General features: G+C 54.4%; 1 protein-coding gene and 1 long non-coding RNA gene across 3 annotated transcripts in view; both read right to left on the bottom strand.

The window, feature by feature from the left end:
- The window catches only part of FOXK1 (forkhead box K1), a 66468-nt gene that overhangs the window by 33236 nt on the left and 10259 nt on the right, over positions 1 to 22973 (bottom strand). The window lies entirely within an intron of this gene.
- Positions 1176 to 5516, bottom strand: LOC132348413 (uncharacterized). Its single transcript, XR_009497464.1, has 3 exons — positions 5396 to 5516; positions 1994 to 2072; positions 1176 to 1887 (listed from the first exon to the last, which is right to left on the bottom strand). It is a non-coding gene; the product is annotated as an uncharacterized LOC132348413 (long non-coding RNA).

The following is a 22973-nucleotide window of genomic DNA, read 5'->3' on the forward strand; positions in this document are numbered from 1 at the left end:
TAAGAAGTCTAATTCTGAAATGAAAACGGAACGGACAGCTCTCACCATCTTCCTTATTTTTCGGTTGTTCCCCAGTTTTCCTGTGCTCCTTCGGTGGAAATCTAGGGGCGCATCCAACCCATCTCCTCTGCAAAGTCCAAGGTGAGCTGCGGTACTCGCACCTTTTAAAGTCAATTCCTTTCATGACGCTGAACGTGGGTCACTATTCAGAGGAAGAGGAAACAGACCACGCAACGCAGAGACCTGATCCTAGGTTTGCCGTGGATGCACCAGCCAAGGAGAGTCATCCGGCAAGGACTCCGTGGTAGTCTACGGGTGGGAAGCAAGTTTTTTTCTTTTTTCTAAGGGCCAACTCAGGGAAGATTTAAATATTCAGTGGCTTTTCTACAATTAAAAATTAAAATACTATTAAATTCCGTGCAAAAACCCATACGTTCATCAGATGCTGGGCTAGAGCACGCGAGCCCACTCGTGGGTCAGGACTTCTCATCACTGAACTTTTCTACCCGCGTCGCCCATCAGGACAATGTCTTGGCATCACCACCTAATTACACATACTTGCTTACGTCTTTATGAACTATATTCATGGTGCCGTCCGCTAATATACACTTGATGAAACGTGACACATACACTTTACAAGGAGAAGATTAACAATAACCAAACAAAAGTTCTGACGTCCCCTCCCGCACCCCGTGGACTCTGCTCCCGGGTGACAGGCCAGCCCCGAGGGCTTTCTGCCGCTTCCCACCCCTCCCGCCACTCTCCACAGGCCAGCGGGACAGACTGGGTGAAACCCCACAACAAACCGGGTCCTTGCTCAGCTTAGAAACCGCCCACAGCTCTTGGGAGACAATGCAGACTTCGGGCCCCGCCAGCCTCTCCGATGCCCCCTGCTCCCTCCCGTGCCTCCTCACCAGGCCTCCTGGCATTAGCGGCCTCGATCAGAGAGGTCGCCTCCGACCTCGACGCACAGCAGGCCTCCGTCCTCCCTCGGGGCGCGCAGGCGGCTCCCTCCCAGGACGGGGCCCAGGCCTCCTGCTGGCTGTCATATGCCAGGAGAGGCGAGACGGAGAGACAGGAAAACTGCCTCTGAGCCGCCAGCTGTGGAGACTCGCAGGTCAGGGGCTGGCATTATTCTCACTCTCAAAGTTTAAGAAAATTCTTTATGTGATTTATTTATTGATTTATTGATTTATGGCTGCGCTGGGTCTTCGTTGCTGCGCGCAGGCTTTCTCTAGCTGTGGCAAGCGGGGGCTGCTCTTCGTTGTGGTGCGCGGGCTTCTCATTGCGGTGGCTTCTCTTGTTGCGGAGCACAGGCTCTAGGCGCGTGGGCTTCAGTAGTTGTGGCTCACGGGCTCTAGAGCGCAGGCTCAGTAGTTGTGGTGCACGGGCTCAGTTGCTCCACGGCATGTGGGATCTTCCCAGAACAGGGCTCAAACCTGTGTCCTCTGCACTGGCAGTGGATTCTTAACCACTGCGCCATCAGGGAAGCCCAGCAGGCAGATTCTAAACCACTGTGCCAGCAGGGAAGTCCCTTCTTTATGTGATTTAGATGAATGACTGCCGCTCTGCAGGCCCACCGCCTGCCCAAAGGAAACAGGCCTGTTGTCCCAGGTAAGGCCACCGTCTCACCAAGGCTGCTGGAGAGGGTTACACCCTTGTCAGAGGCCATGAAGCTGCAGGCGCCTCCTGGGAAATTCTGGTGGGATTTTCCATCCACTTCGACAGCACACACAATGCAAGGCCTCCACAGAGCCCAGGACCCCGTGTTAATCTGGGGCGGCTTCATAATAAGGCACAGCTAGATTTCGACAGAGACCTACTTCAAGGCAGCAATAACAGCACCCGGAGTTTCACAGCAGAAAGCTGTTCATTAAATGGAAAACTCTGAAAGCAACAATGATAACAACAGAGTAAAAAGGAAGTCTCAGATACGCAGCACCTTTATGGAGAAAAATTATAAAACTTAATTAAAGGACAAAAAAAGACCTACCTGAATGGGAAGACAGGTCACACAGCTTATAACAGTTTACAGTAGGTTTGTCTAATCCTGTTGGTGGGGAGGAAGGGCACTGAAATGGGTGGCAGGATGAGAGGGCACCACGGTGAGTGAGGCTGGTGATTCACGAGGTCTGGCTCAGCCACCAACCCACGGTGGAGACCAGCCCCTGCCAATCACACCATCCCCCCTGGAGGGCGGGGACACACATCCTCCCCATCCCGGGTGGGGACACAGTATGTCCCCACCGAGGACAGGGGGCTCACACCACCCCCACTGAGGACCAGAGAACACATGCCAGCCACACCAAGGACAGGGGACACAGGCTGTGCCCACGGAGGGGCTAGGAGACGTGTCATTCCCACTGAGGACTCGGGGACACACAGGCCAGTGCAGAGAGCAGGCAGCAGGGGTGGGGGCGACACGCGTGCGCCTGCGCTCGCCCTCAGCGTCAGGGGAAGCCACGTGGGAAATAACGGGGTGTCCCCCCTTCTCCCAGGGCCGGGTCAGAGGAGTGCTAATAACATACTGGATTTAAATAAGGTCCAAAGTCTTCAAAGATTATACCCCAAATGTCTGGATTTCAATTATGAGGAAAATCTCAAACAAAATGAGAAAAGGCGTCAACAGACAGCAACACAGGATGATACCGGTGTCAGAATTATCTTTCCAGGACTTTAGAGCAGCCATTATAAAAACTCCAATGAGCAATTATAAGAAATAGAAAATCTCAGTAAAGAAAAGATATAAGGAGGAACCAAAGGGAATTTCAGAACTAAAAAAAATATAATACCTGAAACAAATACTCAGTGACTAGACTCAAACAGGATGAAAAGAAACAGAGAAAGTAATCAGTGAACTCAAAGCTCGAACGATAAAAATGACCCAACCTGAACCACAAAGAGAAAAGAGACTGAAATAAATGACTGGTGTCTCAGGGGCCCATGGGACCTACAACAAAAGGTCTAGCTTCAGGTTATCCAAGTCCCAGAAGGAGAACAGAAACTGGGTGGGGTAAAAAAATAGCTGAAAATTCCCCAAATTTGGCAATAAAGTAAACTTACAGATTCAAGAAGATGATTGAACCCCAAACAGGATAAACTCAAAGAAATCCACACCAACCTTTTGAAAATTGAAGACAAAGAAAATGTCTTAAAAGCAGCCAGAGAGAAATGATATATTATCTATGGGAGGAAAACAATTCAAACTTCAAAAAAAAAAAAAATTGGCACCTAGGGCTTGATGAAGACGTGACACCAAAAGCATGATCTATAAAAGAAGAAAAAAAAAAATCAAACTGGACTTTGTCAACACTTAAAACTCTTGCTGTACAAAGAGCCCATCAGAGGATGACGACAAGCTTCCGGCTGGGAGAAGGAATGTCAAACCACACGTTGCACAAAGGACCATCCAGAATGCGTAAAGAACTCTCAAAACCCAACAGGAAAAAACAAACAATTCAGTTAGAAAGTGGACAAAAGATACGAAGGGACACTTCACTGCAGAGGACACCCAGATGGCAAATAAGCACACGGGCAGACGTGCAGCACCACCAGCCAGTTGGGAAGTGCAAAGTGATGGCGACGCACCTAGAAGAGTAGCTAAAATAGAAAGCAGCCACACCACCGGATGCCGCGAGGATGCGGAGAAGCCGGGCCTCCCCTACCCTGGTGCTGGGAATGGAAACGGCACAGCCCCTGCGGGAGATGAGTTAGCAGCTTCTTAAGCTAAACATACCCTGATGATGCAACTGATCGACTGCACTCCTGGGCATTTATCCCAGAGAAAGGAAGAATTACGTCTACTCTAAACCTGCCCGTGACTGTTCAAAGCAGCTTTATCTGTAGGAGCCAGACACTGGGATCAGCCACGGTGTCCCTCAGGAAACACAGGTGGAACCGCACACAGTGGGATGCTGATTACTCAGCAATAAAAAGGAACGAACTACTGCCCCACACGGCCTGGATGGAAGGCATGATGCCGAGCTTGGAAAAGCCAAACTCCCATTTATGTCACATCTCAAAATGACAAAGTCACAGAGACAGAGAACAGATTCGTGGCTGCCAGGGGTTTCGGGGCGGGGGGCGGTTAGGTGTGACGAGCGCAAGGGAGAACTGGGTGGTGGAGTGAGAGCCATGTGTCTTGGGGGAGGTGGTGATCACACAGATCTACAGGTGCGGTAACACGACACAGAACCACACACACCTCGTACCAACGTCAGTTTCCTGGCTTTGATACTGTCCTACAATCACGTAAGCTCTAACTAGTAGGGGGAAGCGGGTGAGGTATAAAGGGGACCTCTCGGAACGTGTTGACAACTTCCTGTGAACCTATCAAAGTGACAAGTGCACCTGTGGAGCTGGAGCCCACTGTGGAAAGCCACGTAACGACGGGGTCTCACTTGGGCAGCAACCCACACTCCACCCTGGACTATATAACACGTGCGGGGGGCATTCACTCCCCTTTATCTCAAAACTGAGTTATCACGTAGAAGGAATAAAAAACCTTACAGCTGGTTCACCCACATAAAACAGTGTCTGCAGACATTCATGAAGAGAAGGTGAAGGTAAAGATGCTTAATAATCCATTGCGTTTGCGACAGAAAAAACAAAACAAAACCTGACACACCTGAACAAAACACATGATCAACTCAAGGGCTGTGGTCTTCATATCCTGTAGGAATTTTAATTATTCTACAAGGGAACGTGGACTAACATCCTATAACTACAAATGCATTGGCATAATAACGTTTTAGAATCAACAGTACTTAGCCACGTGGCTCAAGCACTTTTTTTAAAAAAAATTATTTATTTATTTATTTATTTATGGCTGTGTTGGGTCTTCGTTTCTGTGCGAGGGCTTTCTCTAGCTGCGGCAAGTGGGGGCCACTCTTCATCGCGGTGTGTGGGCCTCTCATTATCGCGGCCTCTCTTGTTGCGGAGCACAGGCTCCAGACGCGCAGGCTCAGTAATTGTGGCTCACGGGCCTAGTTGCTCCGCGGCATGTGGGATCTTCCCGGACCAGGGCTCGAACCCGTGTCCCCTGCACTGGCAGGCAGATTCTCAACCACTGCGCCACCAGGGAAGCCCCAAGCACTTGCTTTTATAGATGAGGAACTGCATTCCAGGAGAGAGGAAGGGGCCACCCAGGCCCAGCTGGCAACAGGGGTCAGGGGTGGGCACAGGGCCTCGCCTCTGGGCCAGGGTGCCTGGTCACAGCACGCGGGTCCCATGCGCTGCAAACCTCCCCTCTGGCTGTAGAGGGGCTTCACTAAGAAAATCAGACGTAAACCAATTATGGGCTTTAACTTTTACTTTAAAAAAGAAAAAGAAAAATCAAGCAATCAGCTTCAAATAATACATAAAATTAAACCCCGTAGGTGTCCTTCCTCCTCACCTTTGTCAGCCAGCTGCGAACCTCTGAGACGGAGATGCCCATGCTCCCGCTCACGGGCTGCGGAAGGTGCACACACGCCTGATGGGAGCCCGTGGGTCCAGGACGAGGAGGGACAGCCGGCCTGCCTGCCCTTGGAGTGCCCGTTCCAAGGACGCGGCGGGCTCCCTTCCTCTCCCTCCCCCCGGGAACTGGACAGACTGGGCCGTGCGTTCTGACTGAGCGCATGCCCAGTGCCCCCCAGCCCACCGGGATGTGGGAAGTCTGCTAGCACACAGACCACGGCGGCCCAGGAGCTCTGCAGAGACACCCTATCCTGCGGCCCTCATTTCTGGCCCCTTAATTACAGCTTCCAGACGGTGGGGTCTAGGTTGAAGTCTGGCAATCCCACCCTGGGACCAGCCGCTAGAGGAGGCACTGCTTTCGCTCATCTTGTTTTCCCTACATTTCTCGTCTTCGAGGAACTGGCTGTGGATGTGAGCGTTCTTGCTGGTGGAATCTGTGAGCCGCCCCAGACTCCCAACTTGATAACATGCCCTGCTCAGCCACTTGGCACGACCTGGATCCCATCGGTCAGTTACAGTGAGAAACAAAGAACTGGCAGTTTCCTGTTTCACAACACCAGAGTATTTCACATCATCCCGTCCATTCATTCTGAACTTGGCTCTGCTCAAGTCAAAAGCTGGTAAACAGACGGCTTCTCGTAGGTCAGGCTTCGTAGCCCGTGCCCCCGGCCGGAGGAGGCCCGCGTCCCAGCCAGTGCGCGGGCAGAGCGGGGCCGGTAGGGCACACAGACGTCCCCGGAGCCGGGAGCCGGGCCCGTGGCACACGTGGGCCTGACACTCATGGCTTCGCCCTGAGACACACTTTGCCAGCGGACGGAAGCCGTGAGTTGTGATCCCTCCTCGAGATGAAACACCCAGACACACAAGCTCAGTCCCAGCTAAGCTCCCTCTGAGGATTTTCCGCCAGGAGACTCAGCTGACCAGAGAAGCTGCCCTCCCTGCCGGGGGGAAGCCTGATGATCGCTGCCTGCCGCGCTTCTGACTGCGTTCTGCTTCCGCGTGCGCTCGCTTCCACCTGCACTTCCGCATGCGCCCCCCGCGTGCGCGCCCCCGCATGTGCTTCCCGTGCACTTCGGCGCGCGCCCCCGCGGCACACAGACTTCCCGCAGGGCAGGTGAGAACACACGCTCCCCACGGCTCTCTCCGGGGAAACGGAGCCCCTCCCGGGTGAGACGCCTGGGCGGGTCTGTGGGACGGAGGCTGCGGTGAGAAGACGAGGAAGCCCGCTGACCGCACACCTGCAGCTCTTGAGCTGCGGCCGTGAATCACCTCCTCAAAAAGTACTTACATCAGAACTTAAGATGTGCATTAGAGACGAAACAAACCAAACAGCACCCCGACTTTTATTAGAACAGAACGTGAGAAGAGCAAGAGGGTAGAGGATACCATTAATCTGCAGAGACGACTCCCCACCGCCCCCCGTCCCGTCCCTGGGATGAGGTCTGGGAGTCACTCAAAAACACCATCTCAGCGACGCCTGAGACAGCAGAGCACAGGGCCCCCAGCACCCTGTTTAGGAAGCCGACCTCTCGTGGGCTTTCCTAGGACGAGCAGCTGCGTGGGCTGCACGTCTCCTGATTCTTCTCCCGCCTTGGCTTTTCCAGGAGCCCTGACCCCGGGCCAGCTCAGGGCCCCGCACGCAACAGTGCTGAACTAATTATATAAAACATTTCCCACTATTTCAAGTTTACACAGTTAAAGGTTATGAACAGTTATGAACTTTCTCTGTTGACTATTTAAAAATGTAAGCAACTATCAAATTAATTGGGTAGGAAAAGAATTTTTTTATAAGCTTTTTTTTTTTTTAATTTATTTTTGGCTGCGTTGGGTCTTAGTTGCTGCATGCGGGCTTCCTCTAGTTGCGGCGAGCGGGGGCTACTCTTCGTTGCGGTGCGCGGGCTTCTCACTGCAGTGGCTCCTCTTGTTGTGGAGCATACGGGCTCTATGCGCATGGGCTTCAGTAGCTGTGGCTCATGGGCTCTAGAGCGCAGGCTCAGTAGTTGTGGCATGTGGGCTTCAGTAGTTGTGGCTCTCAGGCTCTAGAGCGCTGGCTCAGTAGTTGTGGTTCTCAGGCTCTAGAGCGCGGGCTCAGTAGTTGTGGCGCACAGGCTTAGTTGCTCCGTGGCATGTGGGATCTTCCCGGACCAGGGATCGAATCCATGTCCCCTGCATTGGCAGGCGGATTCTTAACCACAGCGCCACCAGGGAAGCCCCCCCAATTTTTTTATTAAGTCACAAATTTACTTGGATAAATTACCTGGTCATCTGATTATGAACCTGGATGTGAAGTTTATCAGCCAAAGGGGGCCAGGGAGTTGGCCTGCCCCTCAGAAGTACTGACCATTGTCTGTTTTTTTTTACCATAATTTTAAAATGAAATCTTGTTTGTAGTTCTGCAGAAGTCACAGAGCTATGAGCACAATTTAAAAATAAATGCCATCTCTTGTCAACTGGAAATAAACAGAGAGAAATGATGCACAGCCTCCGCCCCCCATCCTCATCAGCCCTACTCTGCGTCAATAAATCTCACCCTGAATGTTTGAACAGTGTTTAATCATAAATGGATTCGAACGCACTCAGAAGCATAAACAGAACTAAGTATCTGTCAGCCGTCCAGGAGAGCAGCAGGTTAGCAAGGTGAGAGGACAGAAAACCCCAGCTGTAAAATGAGAAGCCAGGGAGCTGGCACATTTAAGTCCAATGCAGACAGGACCATTTTCAAGATGACAAGAATAAATCCAGAATTCACAGAGAGTGGTAGTTTGATTGTCAACTATCAGTATTCTTTCCCAAGGACGTATGAAAGGCAGAACAAATGGGTTTCACTGTGTCTTAGAAATGCTTATCCCTTGACGGTGAATGATCAGACTGACCTTAACTTGTCCCGTCTGCTGTGGGCGGTGCTGCTCTGTACACACAGGGCGAGTGGCGCTGGGAAGCCCTAGCGAAGGCCAGCCCTACTCTCCAGAGGGCGGCTCAGTCCTCAGTCTGGATTATTGAAAACCAGCGGGATCAAAACTACACACAAAGCAGACACAACTCACAGCACCCCGCACGTTTCCGTCTAAAGTAACCGCACTTGGGACTTCCCTGGTGGCGCAGTGGTTAAGAATCTGCCTGCCAATGCAGGGGACACAGGTTCGAGCCCTGGTCCAGGAAGATCCCACATGCCACGGAGCAACTAAGCCCACGCGCTACAACTACTGAGCCTGCGCTCTAGAGCCCGCGAGCCACAACTACTGAGCCTGTGTGCCACAGCTACTGAAGCCCATGTGCCCCTAGAGCCTGTGCTCCGCAACAAGAGAAGCCACCACAATGAGAAGCCTGCACATCGCAACGAAGAGTAGCCCCCGCTCGCCGCAACTAGAGAAAGCCCGCGCACAGCAACAAAGACCCAACGCAGCCAAAAATAAATTAAAAAAAAAAAAAAATCCGCCTGCCGATGCAGGGGACACGGGTTCAAGCCCTGGTCCGGGAAGATCCCACATGCCACGGAGCAACTAAGCCTGTGTGCCACAACAACCGAAGCCTGCACGCCTAGAGCCTGTGCTCTGCAACAAGAGAAGCCACCTCAATGAGAAGCCCATACACCACCACGAAGAGTAGCCCCCACTCACCACAACTAGAGAAAGCCTGCGCGCAGCAACGAAGACCCAACGCAGCCAAAAATAAATAAACAAATAAATAAACTAACCACACTGATGAGCAGGCACCAAATGCTGGAGTGACCCGAGCGGGCACCGCAGCCCGCAGGACCACGCACGAGACGCCAAACACCGGCTCGGACCTCGTCCCCACTCTCCTGGCCTGTCTCACGCATGAGGGCAAGTAACAAATAAGCACAAACAATCCACCTCAAATATCTAAGAACCACGTGCCTGGCTTCGGCCTCGCTGGGAAAGAATTCCAGAGCCCCCCCATTGCCACTGTCCCCCCTCTGTGCACCAGCCCTCCGGCTCTAGTCTCCACCTTGACCTCCCTCCAAAAGCACACCTTGATTCCCGATGTCTGGGGTCGGTGGGCCTGTCACCTGGGTCCCTGCCCCATGCACACCCTGAGTCCACCTTAACCAAAATCAGCTCGTTGAGGCCCAGCTCGAGCCTCCAGCCCTGAGCCCTGATGCCTGGCCCCTGTTCCCTGTGGCCACGGCACTCCTGGTCTGCACATCTGAACGTTTGCTTCCTGGTGATCCAGAGCTGCGTGGCCTCGGGAAGGTCCTTCCTCCGTCAAGCGTGGGAACACACACCACACCTACCTCGTGGGGCCATGGCGATAACGGTGAGACAGCGCGCGTGACACGCACAGGGCGCGAGCCAAGGGCCAGGAAATACACGCAGTTACCGTCGCCCTCATGGTTCTCCTACGGGTTTGGTGTTTGGGTCTTTCCTCACAAAGTGCCCGCCTCAATACACTCCGTCTGCAGGCTGGTGCTGACTTGGGTTCCTGAAACACGGGCTAATCGCATCACTCGCTTACTACGAAACCTCCAAGGGTCCCCCACTGGCCCTGGGATTGAGCATGCGTTTCCACCCTCCCACGTGCCAGGCTGCCTGAGGTCCACGGGGAGCGCCCCATCTCCCTTCACCCAAGGCCCCCGCCCGCAACATCCACATCACTCTCTCGCTACAGTGACCGCGAGCTGCTCGGGGCACAGAGTTAAACATTTCCCAGCATCCTGTGTGGTTCTGTGCATCCCTAACATTCATTCTCACCAAGGAAATGTCAGCGGGGGATACAAACCATCTCTGGGCCAAGGCTTCAAGGAGGGCAGTGTGCCCGCTCCTGTTCCGGCCCCCTGGGAAGGCGCTGTATGTACCACCTGGAAGGGGCTGGCGACTTACTTCCTCCGTGTTTGAGCCGCTGGTACATTTGTTACGACAGCCTTGCCTCCCTGACTGATACATCACAATACAGACCACAAGCAGCCCTCACCTCTGCTTTACCAGAGCTGCCCTATGCAGAGGGGTGGGAACTCACTGTCCTCATGTTTCTGGTGGTACCTGCAGGACAAATGCCAGCACACTGATTCTTACACTGAACTAGAATAAACTGTCTTAAGCATAACATCCCAAAGAAACAGGCTGTTTTAGTAGAAAAAGCAATGGTGACTAAGGGTCAGGAGACGCGGGGTCCAGTCCCAGCTTTGCCACCTGTAACCGACTCATGGGTCAGGGTCTTGGTGCCTCTGCTCTGTGTTCTCCAGGACCCTTCTGAGCTCTGAAACTCCCTGAGGTCCAGGAATCACGACCTGCTCTCCATACACCCCAAGGGCGAGGGCAGTGGCCAACCAGCGCCCATCGGTCACATCCACTGATGCACACACACATCACCACCAAGGAGGAACGACAGACACAGAACAGGAGAAGTGAGAACAGGACAGCAATAAGTAACTACAGTGACAGATGGAAGACCACAAAGGGGGAGAAACTTGAGACGTGTAACTCCATGTGGGGGAGAGAAGAGGCTCCGAGTTCAGCTTCTATTAAAAGCAGCCTCGGCCGCGCAGACCGATCAGGCCCCTCTCGCCGCGGGGCAGCCGGCCTGGACCCCGCGTGCTGCCCCCCTCCACGCCCAGGACCAGGCAGCCTGCGGTGCCAGAAACGAGGGCCACGGCGATGTTTTCACTGGAAGCATCAGACAGTCGTCGACACAGATTCCCAGCACTCCGCCCCTAATCCAAATACCGATTAAAACCCGGATGGATGCACTGTCCCTGAAGCCAACGTGTGGGTCCTGGAAGGAAACTTCCTTTAAACAGAACCTTCACTGAGGCGGCCGTGATCTCAGAGGGAAGCCGGCATCTGCACTGCTCTGCAGACAGGACACCGTGGCTAAGAGGTACAGGCCACTCCTCCAAAGTCACCAAGTCACCCAGAGAGCAAAGGGCAGCTCCTGTGCAAGCTCTGACCTCCTAACTCCTCAGAGGATGAAACAAAGAAACCGGATTTTGTGAAACAAAGTTGACAATAAAACCATAAAAAACTCCTGCTGAATCAACCTACCACCACGAAATTTATTTTAAAAAGTCGTTTCCGTGCTGCCACCGGGCTTCAGAGCAGCGCTGACCGGAGCACCGGCCCTCGCCCCTGCTGTCCCCTGTCCCCACCCACGGGCAAGGGGCTGTCATCGCACTGAGTCGTCTCACTGCTCAAGCGTTCGGGCCAACGGCCGTTTAACGGGCAACTTGAACTCTATGGTGGCAAAATTAACCAAAGATCAATTCTGAAACTTTGCCCTCTCATGCCTCGCAGGCCACACGTGCTGTCACAAAAGCAAGAAGTATTCCAGGTGGGGAGGACGCGGGTGAGGCCTGCCCGGTGGCCGGGTCCCCAGGCCCGGGCAGGGCCGTCTGGTCCACCGGGCGTCCGCTCAGCCTTTCACTCACCAACGCAGGTACTGAGCGCTTGTTGACAAACCAGTGCTGGCCCCGCATGGGCCCCGAGAATGAAAGTGATGGACCCTCCGAGGAGACAGGGCCTGCGACCTGGGCAAGGAGGCCTGTGACACGGCAGCAAGGCGGTGGACGCTGCGCAAGAGAATAAAGAGGACGACGGGCCCAGCAAAGGGCCCCCTGAGCCGGCAACCCCTGCGGGGCGGAGGCGGAGGGCGGCTGGCCGGGGGCTGCACGGGGGCCCGACAGCGCAGACGAGGCTCCAGGTGACACCCGGCGCTCACCCGGAGGCCACATGTCACCAGCCAGGAGCAGCGCTTCACTGCCACCCTCACCCCCCCGAACTCCCCAAGAGGGGGGAAGCCGGGGGCCACCCCCAGCAGCCAGGGCTTCACCAAATATCCGGGAGAAAATTCCTTCCCAGATCACACGAAGGTTGACGTTTACACCACTTGGAGCAAACGTCCGTGTTTTTACTACACCAATTTGCTATACTTTCGCTACCTCGGTTCTCGTTCTGTCACACGGTATTCCACACTAAACCAAGAAAATTACTTTCCATCATTTAAGGTCAAGTTAGACTTTAACCCTTTCAACCTTTTCCAAGGGAGTGGTGTTTCTCTTTGACCCCCTCTGACTGACCGCAGGCCACTGATAACACAGAGGCTGGATCAGGGAGTCAGGAAGCTAGCCCGGGCTTCCTCAGGGAGACGGGGTCCTCTCCGGTAACCAGCTGCGGTTTACGAAGCAGTGGGGCTTGTTTAGAGACCCCCGGGTTTGTCCTGGAGAAAGCACACGACAGAGCCCAGCGAGCAGCTACCAGCACAGGCAGAATGTGAAAAGGCCTGTATCTGGCTGAGGACTCGGGCCCTCCCCGGAGCGCATTCCTACCATCCTGGGGGCCGGGAGAAAAGGCCGCCCCATCTCCCAGCTAATCCCCAGTATCCGCCCAAGCCGTGAGGCCTGGCTCTCCCTGAACTCAGCTCAGAACTGGGAGGAGACCTGGAAACAGTGCTGTGGACAATATGCTTCCACATGCGTGAAGCAGCAGACGGGGGAGGCGGAGGGACCAACCCCGCCCCCCCCGCCCAGCAAACAGCTGGCCCTCCACGGGGGCTCTTAAAGCCACCGGCTCGCTACCGCAGATCCCCACATCTCTGCACGTGTTTTAGTACCGTGGAGAAGAAACGATCCATTTGGGGGAAGTGGGTCATCAAACAGATCGATAACACTGAATAACTGTGCAGGGAGAAGCCTGCTTTCAGCAGCGTGGGGATAAACCAAACCGGTTTAATTGTTATGTAAACTGCAGCCTCAAACCCATCAATTTATCCCTGACGGCCCATTCGTCAGAATGGTTTTCTCTGGAATAAAAACAGAGCCAGACACTGTTCCGGGGTACACGCCTACCCTCGCGACGCAGCCCGCCCCCGGCCCGGATCTCCAGTGGCGCTTAGTGTCTGAGCAGCGCCCGCCTCCACAGGGCCAGGGCACTGGATGGAAACCAGGCACACAGTCTTCTGTCCCCGAGGCTGGAGGCCGACGCTCCGCCCAGTATCATCGCCCTGGGATCGGGGACGAAGGCAGCATCGCTTCTCCACAGGGACAAAGGCAGGAAACCCTTAGGTTTTAATGTTCACTTTTACAAAGAAAATGCAATGGAGTTCAGTTAAGGTACAAACCAGCTAAGTTATACCTTATAACAAGTAACGAGCTCTTGTGTTACTTGTTCAGTTTCAATAAAATTCTTTGTAGACCCTGCAAAAAGTGCTCAGAACAGTGGGACGTCTCTGTGGGCCCCTCGAGAGGGAGCCACATACGGAAGGAGAGGATGTATGGGGTGTGGTACCCAGGCAGGCGAAGGAAGGACCAACCCTGACCTCGGGGTCAAACAGGACTCAAGGGCACTTACAGCAAGGGAAATAATCCCTCACACTTCCAAACACCACGCCACCCCGTGATAAGTCCCTAACTAGATGCATCTTTTATCTTCCACATTTCTCCACGCTGAAGACAATCCAGAAAAAACTAGAAATCACATATTGGTTTTGGTCACCATGAGCATTATCTGATCCAGTTGGTAGAAACTGGGGCCCACGATGATGGAGCTGGGTGGGGAGGGAATCACAGAAGCCAGGTCCTGCCCTGACTCGGCCTGGCCACAGCTGTCAGTGTCCAGTGGCCACACCGCCCGCCCGCATTCGAGACCCTGCCGGGACTCCCAACTCAGGGCAGGATCCTAACCTACTCAGCTACACAGACATTAACATAAAAAAGGTGCTTTAAAGCCCCTGGCTAATTGCATTCCGATCCCCCAGCAGTAGGGATTGCAAATATGCAGTTTCAGCAAAGCGCCTGCTCTGGTCTTTTAAAAGGAAACAGGCATGAGGAAAACATGCTGAATGCCACGGCGGTCATCTCGGTGAAGAGCAGCTGTACACGGCTTTTCTCCGTCCCACATTTCTGTATTTTCCAAACTTTCTGTAAGCGTGTATGTGACACCAGAAAGTTTGAAAAAATAAAGGTCGCGTAGATATGTAACATCAAAGCTAAAGTGCACTCTTCTTTTTTTTTTTTGCTTTCTTTTAAAGACTGAATCCTCCAGAAAGAAATAACACTGAACAATTTTGACTTTTAGGAAAATTAGAGAATGCGGGCTGATAAAGTAAACTCTCCAAAAAGCTTGAGAATTCAAGACTTTTAACTTTCTGTTAACTACCACGTTAGTCATATGGAATCCTCTGGAAAAAAAGTCACTGTGGATAGAAGAGTTCTCCAAAGAGACCCTCGTCTGCTCCTTTAAAAAGTTACTGACTTTAAAATCTTTACCCCTCCCACCCCTTTTTTTTTAGTTATCATGTTAAAAATACCTCAAACTTCCTTGGCTGCTTAAATAACAGTGAACAAAATGAAATTACGATTCTGAAAGTTACAAAAGGTGAAGTGTGAAAAGATGCAGAGTACAAGGAGTTAACTGAAGGAACTGGTAGAACTGCTCAGGAAAGGTAAGCACGACCGCAGGCGTCAAACCCCCAAATGTCAGAACTGTGGGTCAACCCCTTACGCGTTAGAGGTGTATCAGAAGGTAAGAAACTTGAAGAATTAATTATCCCCAAATATGGGCTGAACGTCTCATCGGGGTCCAGTACTCGCAGATGATAAACAATGAGCGATGCAGGAGCAGAGAGCACGGGAGACGCCAGCCCGGGACGGGGACGGGAGGGGGGTAGGGCAGGGCACTCCCGGGGCGGCCAGCATCTGGGTGGGCGGCCTGTCTGACAAGGACTATTCCAAGGGTGGTTCCCGAGTCCTGAGACCCTCCCCACCCATCGCCCCTCCGGGTGAGCTGACGGGAGGGCCACGTGTTCAGCAGGGAAAAGGCCCAGATAAGCCCTTAGGAACCGCAGCAGAAACACTTCCACGCAGGGCCTCACCCTCAGGGCCTTCTAGGTTAATGGGGCAGGAAGTGGGGAGGGGAGGACACACAAATACATCATATAGGAAATAAACAATTGTAAACTACAGGGACACCTGGGGAAACACAGCCGGCAGACAGTGAGTGCCCCAACCCGGCCCCGAGGCAGTGACACTGGGTGACCCCACGGAAGAAGGTGGACGCGCTCCAGGCAGGGAAGGCACGGGGCGCTGGGGCCACTGAGCAGGGATGGATGTGTGAGAATCACTTAAGTTAAACGGCTGTATCCGCCCGGACCGACAGCAGCGTGAAAGCGAAGGGCGAACAGGGATGCGAGAGGGGTCAGGCCCACAGAGGGCGGGTGCCAGGGGCTGGGGGAGCGGGCTGGGGCGTCGGCGGTCAGTGGGGACCGAGCTGCAGTTTGGGGAGATGAGGAATTCTGCAGATGGACGGTGGTGACGGCTGCACAACAATGTGAATGTACTGGATGTCCCTGAACTTACACGTAGAAATGGTGAGGACGGTCAATTTGATGCCACGCATGTTTTACCACGATTAGAAGAGTGGCTGACGTGGGAGACGAGTGGCCCGGGGTGGCCCGGCCCCCGGCGGCGGGGACGTGGGACAGGTGGGGGCCTCACGAAGTCTCAGGGGCAGGCAGAGCTCGGGACGCCCGCTGAAGAGAAGGAGGCCCAGAGGAGGCCGGGGACTTCGCTGCCGCGACGCGCCCACCCCCGTCCGGAGCCGGGCTGACCATCTCTCGCTGCATCACCAAGAAACCTCCTCGCTGGCCTCAGTGTCACACCTAGGCCCCTCCCTCTGCTTATAACCGCCAGCGATGACCACTGCAAATCTCACGGGCATTTAAAAAACAAAGCAAAAACCATCTACTTTAGAAAAACTAAATTCGCTGCACGGATACAAGCTCATAAATCAAAATACTATCAGGGAAAGTCTTACAAGTTAGCACAACATATAAAACAGGAGGGAGAAGCTGTTCTGTCTCACGGTCCATCCTCACGGCTCCTCGCGGCCCTTCCTGCCCACCCCAGGACGCCGCACCAGGCCAGGGGCTCCTGGAACCCAGTGTGACAGCGAGCTGGAGAGACACGCCATCTCAGGGCCCGGGAAGAAGCGCCCCTGCGGGTGGACGCGGCCGGCCCTGTGTCTGTCCCTCTTAGACGGTGACCGGGGCCGAGGACAGACCCCGGCACACAGAAGGTGCTCAGCAGCTAGAGACAAATCCTCCGGGTTTCACTCAGAAACGGTGGGCAGAGCCCAGGTCTCCGTGGGGCTGGGGAGTCGGGGAGGAGCTGGCCAGGGTGGGACGGGCTCCCCCGTGCTGCCGGGGCCGTGGCTGGGCCACGGCGCACACGCGCCTCCCACGACCGGCCCGGGAGCCGCGCATCTCACAGCCCGGCTCGTAGAAGGAAGGGCGCCTAGAACCCGGGCTGAGGGACGACCAAAGCTTCCAGCCACCGCCCCAGCCTTTGCTGTGACATCTGGACAAGCCCACTGTGGGCTGGATCTCAGCCCGCGGGCTCTGAAACAAGGAGAACGTTTACTCATAATCCTGTGAGCGAGACGCTCTCAGCGCTGCTGCCATCAGAAAGGCTGCAAGGGCAGGATCTGAAGCCGCACCGTCCACTGTCTGAGTACTTCCCTCCCAGGTTATTTTATTAAGTGAGTAGTAGCCGATTTTCCAAATATTCAGACAGCTACTCTTAAACAAAAAAACACACAATTTCTCTACGATGTCTGGCTTTCTGTATCAGCGGCTGGCAGCGTTTTCAGCCTCTGTAACCTTAATCTTAGGTGGCTTTCACAAACTTCCTTCTGCAAGTGGAGGCATGGGTCCGGTAGTTTCCCTCGTTTTCACAGACTATTCTACAGGCGCTGCATCGCGAAAGATGAGCTGGAAACACTTCCAGAGTCCTGGAGGGACTTCCCGCAGAGCAGGTACCACTCTGAATTTCATGGAGCCCCAGTCCCCGGGCCGGGGCTTCCCCCAAATCCTGTGGTTTATTACTGATGCTTTTAGCTTTACCACACAGAATAAAACAACCCTTCCTAACAATGTTCTGGCACTGACGCTCAGATGAATAAAATCCACCCGTCTCCTGGGCTCCGTACATTGTGTGTATACTTCCTTCCCACCCCACGACAAGGTCAGGCGACGTGGGACAAACCTGTGTAGGCTGAGGACCTGAGCTGGAGGCCGCCGGCCGCCCCTGGGGGCTCCGGGGGCCATCCTCCCCCACCCTCCCACACACACAGAGGCAGCCCGTCACCCAGCCCGCGGGCCACGTCCCGAATGGCCTTCAGGGTTATGAGCCTTTGCCACGGCCGCAGCCAGCACCCCGGTCCCCGTGCCTGAGCGTGGCCCCCACAGTCCGTCCCACGGGGTGGCCCTGGCGGTGCCCACATCACTTCTCTCCTTTGAACCTGCAGGGGGACCCCGAGGCTGTCCGCTCCATCTCTGGCTTCCCCATCAGAGCACCCCGACCCTGGCCCCCGAGCCTCTGCCCTGACTCTTCCCGTCACCAGCTCGTAACTCAGACCTCCGTTAAGATGTCGCTTCCCAGGAAGGCCTGCCACCCACCGTCTCCCCCGCCTCTGCAGGGCCTTCCCCACTGCGCCCGCATCCCCCAAAGTCTCACCGTCACTCGCTCTGCGTGGTCACAGTGTCGCCCTCCTGCTTCCCGGGAGCGGGGAGGCAATGTGTCCCGCTCGCCCTGCACACCCGTCCCCGCAGCGCCTTACACACAGGAGCGCTCACGAGGAAAGGAAACCAGAGACCTCAGGAACCTAAAGGCCGCTGGGGTGTGGGCAGGGGTTCCGTCCAGGTCCAGCACGGAGACGCCCAGGGGCCCCCAGATCCGGCCGGGAGCTCAGGGGAGGCGGCTGCGGGTGAGCCCGGGGCCCCCGGGATGGGACAGGAGCCGGAGCCAACGGGTCGAAGGGCGGGCAGGCATGCTCCGTCGGAGGCCTGGGAGTGCACAGGCGCTCGGGGGCTGAGACGCTAGAGCGGCGAGAACAGGGGAAGGGATGCCGGGAAGGAGGCCACGGGGCCGGGAAGGAGGCCACGGGGCCGGGAAGGAGGCCACGGGGCCGGGAAGGAGGCCACGGGCCGGGAAGGAGGCCACAGGGCCGGGAAGGAGGCCACAGGGCCGGGAAGGAGGCCACAGGGCCGGGAAGGGCTGTGGGCAGACGGTGGGGCTGCGAAGACACAGTCAGTTATGTGTCTGACAGTCTCACCCACGAAGCAGTCTTTCTGGAGCCGTGGAAAACACACAGTATAACGAAGTAGACTGTATGACACGACTTGTGTAAATTACCCCCCCGGCCACACACACAACTGAACGAAGCATCACTCGCAGACGTCTCTGGGTGTGGAAGGTACGAGAAAGGCCTAGAATCGAACTCCTACGGGTCTCGGGAACTCAGAGGACCCCAATGTCAACTGTAACGTGTCCTTTTTCTTATTTAAAAAAAATATGACAGGACGTGAACGAGGACACGTTCCATTATCGTCTACACTTTTCTGTATTTTTTAAATGCCTTGCAGTACCTGTGAGTTGTTTCATCAGCTCTGGACATCCATCTCCAAGTCACAGCTTTTCCTTTGCCAGATGCCCTGCATCCCAACTGGCGGTGGACAAAACACCGTGGTGACGAACAGCGAATCCGAGGCTGGCTTGAGATCAAGGCCCCGGCCCTGCTTGTCTCTCAGCGTCCTGCCCAAGTGTGAGCCAGTCCCCGCACCCTGCAGAGGCTACTCAAGCCGATTCAAGGTAAAATCCCCTGTGCTCTGAGATCCCATCCTCCAGACAAGCAGCTCAGAGAAACACAAGAACACACACCCTCCTAATTCACTCTGATCGTACAACCTTAGCAGGCGGGAGGCATCCTGGTGGAGCCGAGCCCGTCCCACAGCCCATGCACGAAGGCCGCCCTCTACAGAGCCCCGCTAGTGACTGGCGCCTTGGTGAGAGAGCACAGGGCCGGTCCGTCGCAGCACGACCAGCTTGAGGCACGGCAACGGCTTCCCCAGCAACAAGCCAGATCTCACTGCCGACGCCAGACGCCTCACCAAGCAAACACAGTCCCTCTCCTACTTGGTCACAGGGACAGCAGGGACGATGACAACGGTGGGGGCTTGCACCGGGTGTGTCTAGCGCCAGGCACTGCGGCGAGGGCTGTGACCACGCTGCTTCCAGTTCTCAGGACCCAGGGAGTGGGCAGCGTGCCCATCGTACAGATGAGGAAACGGGAGCTTGAGTTAGGTCACCTGTTCAAGGGCACCCAGCTGGGAGGTAGGCAGTCAGGTCTTTTAAAAGCTAAGCTACTATATAACCTTCGGCCACTTTCTTTGGCCGGCTCAGTTTTGCATTCAGACTTCTACTGTTTGTTTATTAATTTTGCCAAGAATTTATGAACCGCCAACTATATGGCAAACACACTGGTAGGTACCGGGGTTACAGTAATGAACCAGAAAAGCAGTCCTGCTCCCCTGACACTCAGACTGTGCCAGACGATCATTAACTACAAACCCTCCAGCAACAACAATGAGACGGCACCACCCTGGGGTGCTGGGGGGGGGGCGCTGCCGTGGGACCCCACTCAGAGAAGCGTCGGGAAGGCTGCCTTGAGAAAGCGGATTTCAAGCTCCTATTGTACAGCACAGGGGACTGTATTTGGTATCTTGTAATAACCAATAATGGGAAAGATTCTGAAGAAAAAAAAAAAATATATATATATATATATACGTGTGTATATGTATGTGTGTGTGTGTGTGTATATATATATATATATATATATATATAACTGAATCACTTTACTGTACACCTGAAACTAACAGAACATTGTAAATCAACTATACTTCAATTAAAAAAAAAAATTAATGAAATCTGGGGAAAAAGAGAAAGTGGATTTCAGCAGCAAAGCTCCATTTGCTCTGAACCAGCTTGTAAGCTCTCCTTGTCAGGCTAGAAATGAGAAAGAAGCCCATCATAATGGTATTTATTTAGCAACACTTGGAGGCTATAGCCAACTGAACAAGACAACAAAAGCGAAGGAGATACGAAATAGTGGAAGAAAGAGACAAAATAATCATTATGTGCAGATGAAGATTATGACCTAGAAAAACACATCTGAAAAGTGAATTTAAAAACTGTTACTAGAAATGGTGAGTGTGGCTGGATATGAAATTAACATTTTATTCCAGTACCACAAAAATTACTTATAAATTACAAGGGGAAAAACCGTAACTGTTTGGTGGAGGAGCCTGACAACACCTAAAGCATGTGCCCACACGACCCCATCGAGAAGGCCCCATGTGCCTGGGTGACACCCCCAAAAGGACACACGGCCCCGTCCCAGAATCTCAGCCAAACATGCTTCACCAGAACCTGATCAGGATGTTGTCAAATTAGGCAAACCTAAACTGAAAGGTAAACTGAAAGGCATCCGATAAGATAACTCCTGTGGACACGAGCAGGGCTGAGGTGATGGGCACCTGAGCGCAGCCTCCAGCCTGGACCCGGCCTGGACGGCGCGGGAAACCACGCAGGAGGCCACCAGACAACCGGCAGAAGTGGCATCTGGGCTGAGGGTGTGATAAAGCGTCACAGTTACTGTGACGTTTCCTGAACTCACTGCCAGGACCGTGGTTATGGAAGCATCCTTGTTCTGAGGAAATACATTCTGTGGTACGAAGGCAAAAGAGGCCCCTCTTTCCTGCCCGTGAGCACTGACCCTTTAGAAAATAAAGAGGGAAAAAAGATCCCATCATATTAACCATGCCCTAAAGAAATACATAAAATGCCCAGGATTCAGCGTAACAAGAAACATGGGGGCTCTGTGTAAAGGGAACCAGGCACACAAAGGTGCTGGCTGTGACGCTGGTGGCCGTGCAGGACGTGGAGCTCGCTGTGCAAACCGTCTTAGGCTTTTGTGCCCTGCGGTCCCAGTCTGGATCGAGCCGCGGAAGCCGGTCAACGAGCGGGTGTGGCCGTGCACCGAGAAGACCTGACCAACAGGAGCCTGGGGGGTTTGGCTACAACGGAGCGGCTCCAGTCTCCTCCGGGCGGCCCAAGTCCATCACACGCCCCCGCACAACCTCCCGGCAAGCCTGGTGTGGACACCACTGCCGCCAGAGGCTGAGCTGACCGGGGGCGGGGACGAGGGGACATGACACTGGACAGTGCCGGCCCGGCTCCCGGCATCGCCACCGCTGATCAGAAACCCCTATTTTGGACTTTCCGTGAGCAAGCTGTTGGAATGGACCCTTCCAGCCGCCTGCAGGCCACACAAGGTCAGGTACATGGGTAAACGCTCAGTTTAGTGTCTCCCAAGGGCCAGGTGTGTGCTGGCCCTGGGGACGCAGCGCCACCCCTACGGAAACTCCAGCTCCCCGAGGGGGACAGACGCGGACCAGCGCTCTCGCAGGATGGTGGCTACCCCGGGAAGTCCCGAGGGCTCGACGCGCGGGCGCCGCGTGGGCACACGGAGCAGCACCACCCGGTCCGAGCAGGCGTCCATGCGGACACGCGACAGGCACACGTCCGCCTGTGAAGGAATTAAAAGTCTGCAAGGACAGAAACGTAAACACTAGCGCTGGGGAGTTGGACTCACAGGGGATCCATCCGTAACCAACACGCACGGTAAACCCAGGGCTATGAAGGGCCAGGGAGAGGATTTTTTTTTTTTTAATTTTTTTTTTTTAATTTGTTACATGTGTTTAATCTTCTCCTCCACCACTTTAAATTTATTTATTTATGGCTGTGCCGGGTCTTCGTTTCTGTGCGAGGGCTTTCTCTAGTTGTGACGAGCGGGGGCCACTCTTCATCGCAGTGCGCGGGCCTCTCACTATGGCGGCCTCTCTTGTTGCGGAGCACGGGCTCCAGACGCGCAGGCTCAGTAGTTGTGGCTCACGGGCCCAGTTGCTCCGCGGCATGTGGGATCTTCCCAGATCAGGGCTCGAACCCGTGTCCCCTGCATTGGCAGGCAGATTCTCAACCACTGCGCCACCAGGGAAGCCCAGGGTTTTTTTTTAATTTCCCTCAAAGCTGCAAATCTGTCTCCATCTTTACCTGCCATTCACAGCGGTCGTGTCTCAAACCCTCTCACTTTCTTCCTCTGGCATCAAGAACAAGGGCAACGAAGGGAAAAACAGAACCCGTCCATCCGGACTGGGTGCAGACAGCGAAGGGGACCCCTCTGTGGAAGGGCCGCTTGCCCCGCACACAACCTGACCCCATGGCCTGGACCAGGCCTTCCCATCCCTGCACCTCGAAGCGCACGGCAGAAAGCAAGACTTGTGCCTCGGAGCCGAGCGGGTAAACTGAGGCAGCAGCCGCACCCCTGGGCCTGGGCACCCACGGACCTACCACGTCCCCAAGGACACCGGGGGGCTGTGGCACATGCAGTCAGTTTAACTTAAATTAACTGAAAAATGAAATAAAAATTAAAATTCAGGGACTTCCCAGGTGGTCCAGCAGTTAAGACTTGGCGCTTCCACTGTAGCGGGGGCACAGTTTGATCCCTGGTCAGGGAACTAAGATCCCATATGCCGCGCGATGCAGCCAAAAAAATAAATAAATAAAAATAAAAATTCAGTTCTTTGGTCACATTCGCCACATTTCAAGTGTCAACAGCCACGCAGGACCCGGGCTGCCCTGCTGGACGCTTCTATCATTGCGGGCCGTT

Source organism: Balaenoptera ricei, chromosome 15 (assembly GCF_028023285.1).
Source record: "Balaenoptera ricei isolate mBalRic1 chromosome 15, mBalRic1.hap2, whole genome shotgun sequence".
Taxonomy (NCBI): domain Eukaryota; kingdom Metazoa; phylum Chordata; class Mammalia; order Artiodactyla; family Balaenopteridae; genus Balaenoptera; species Balaenoptera ricei.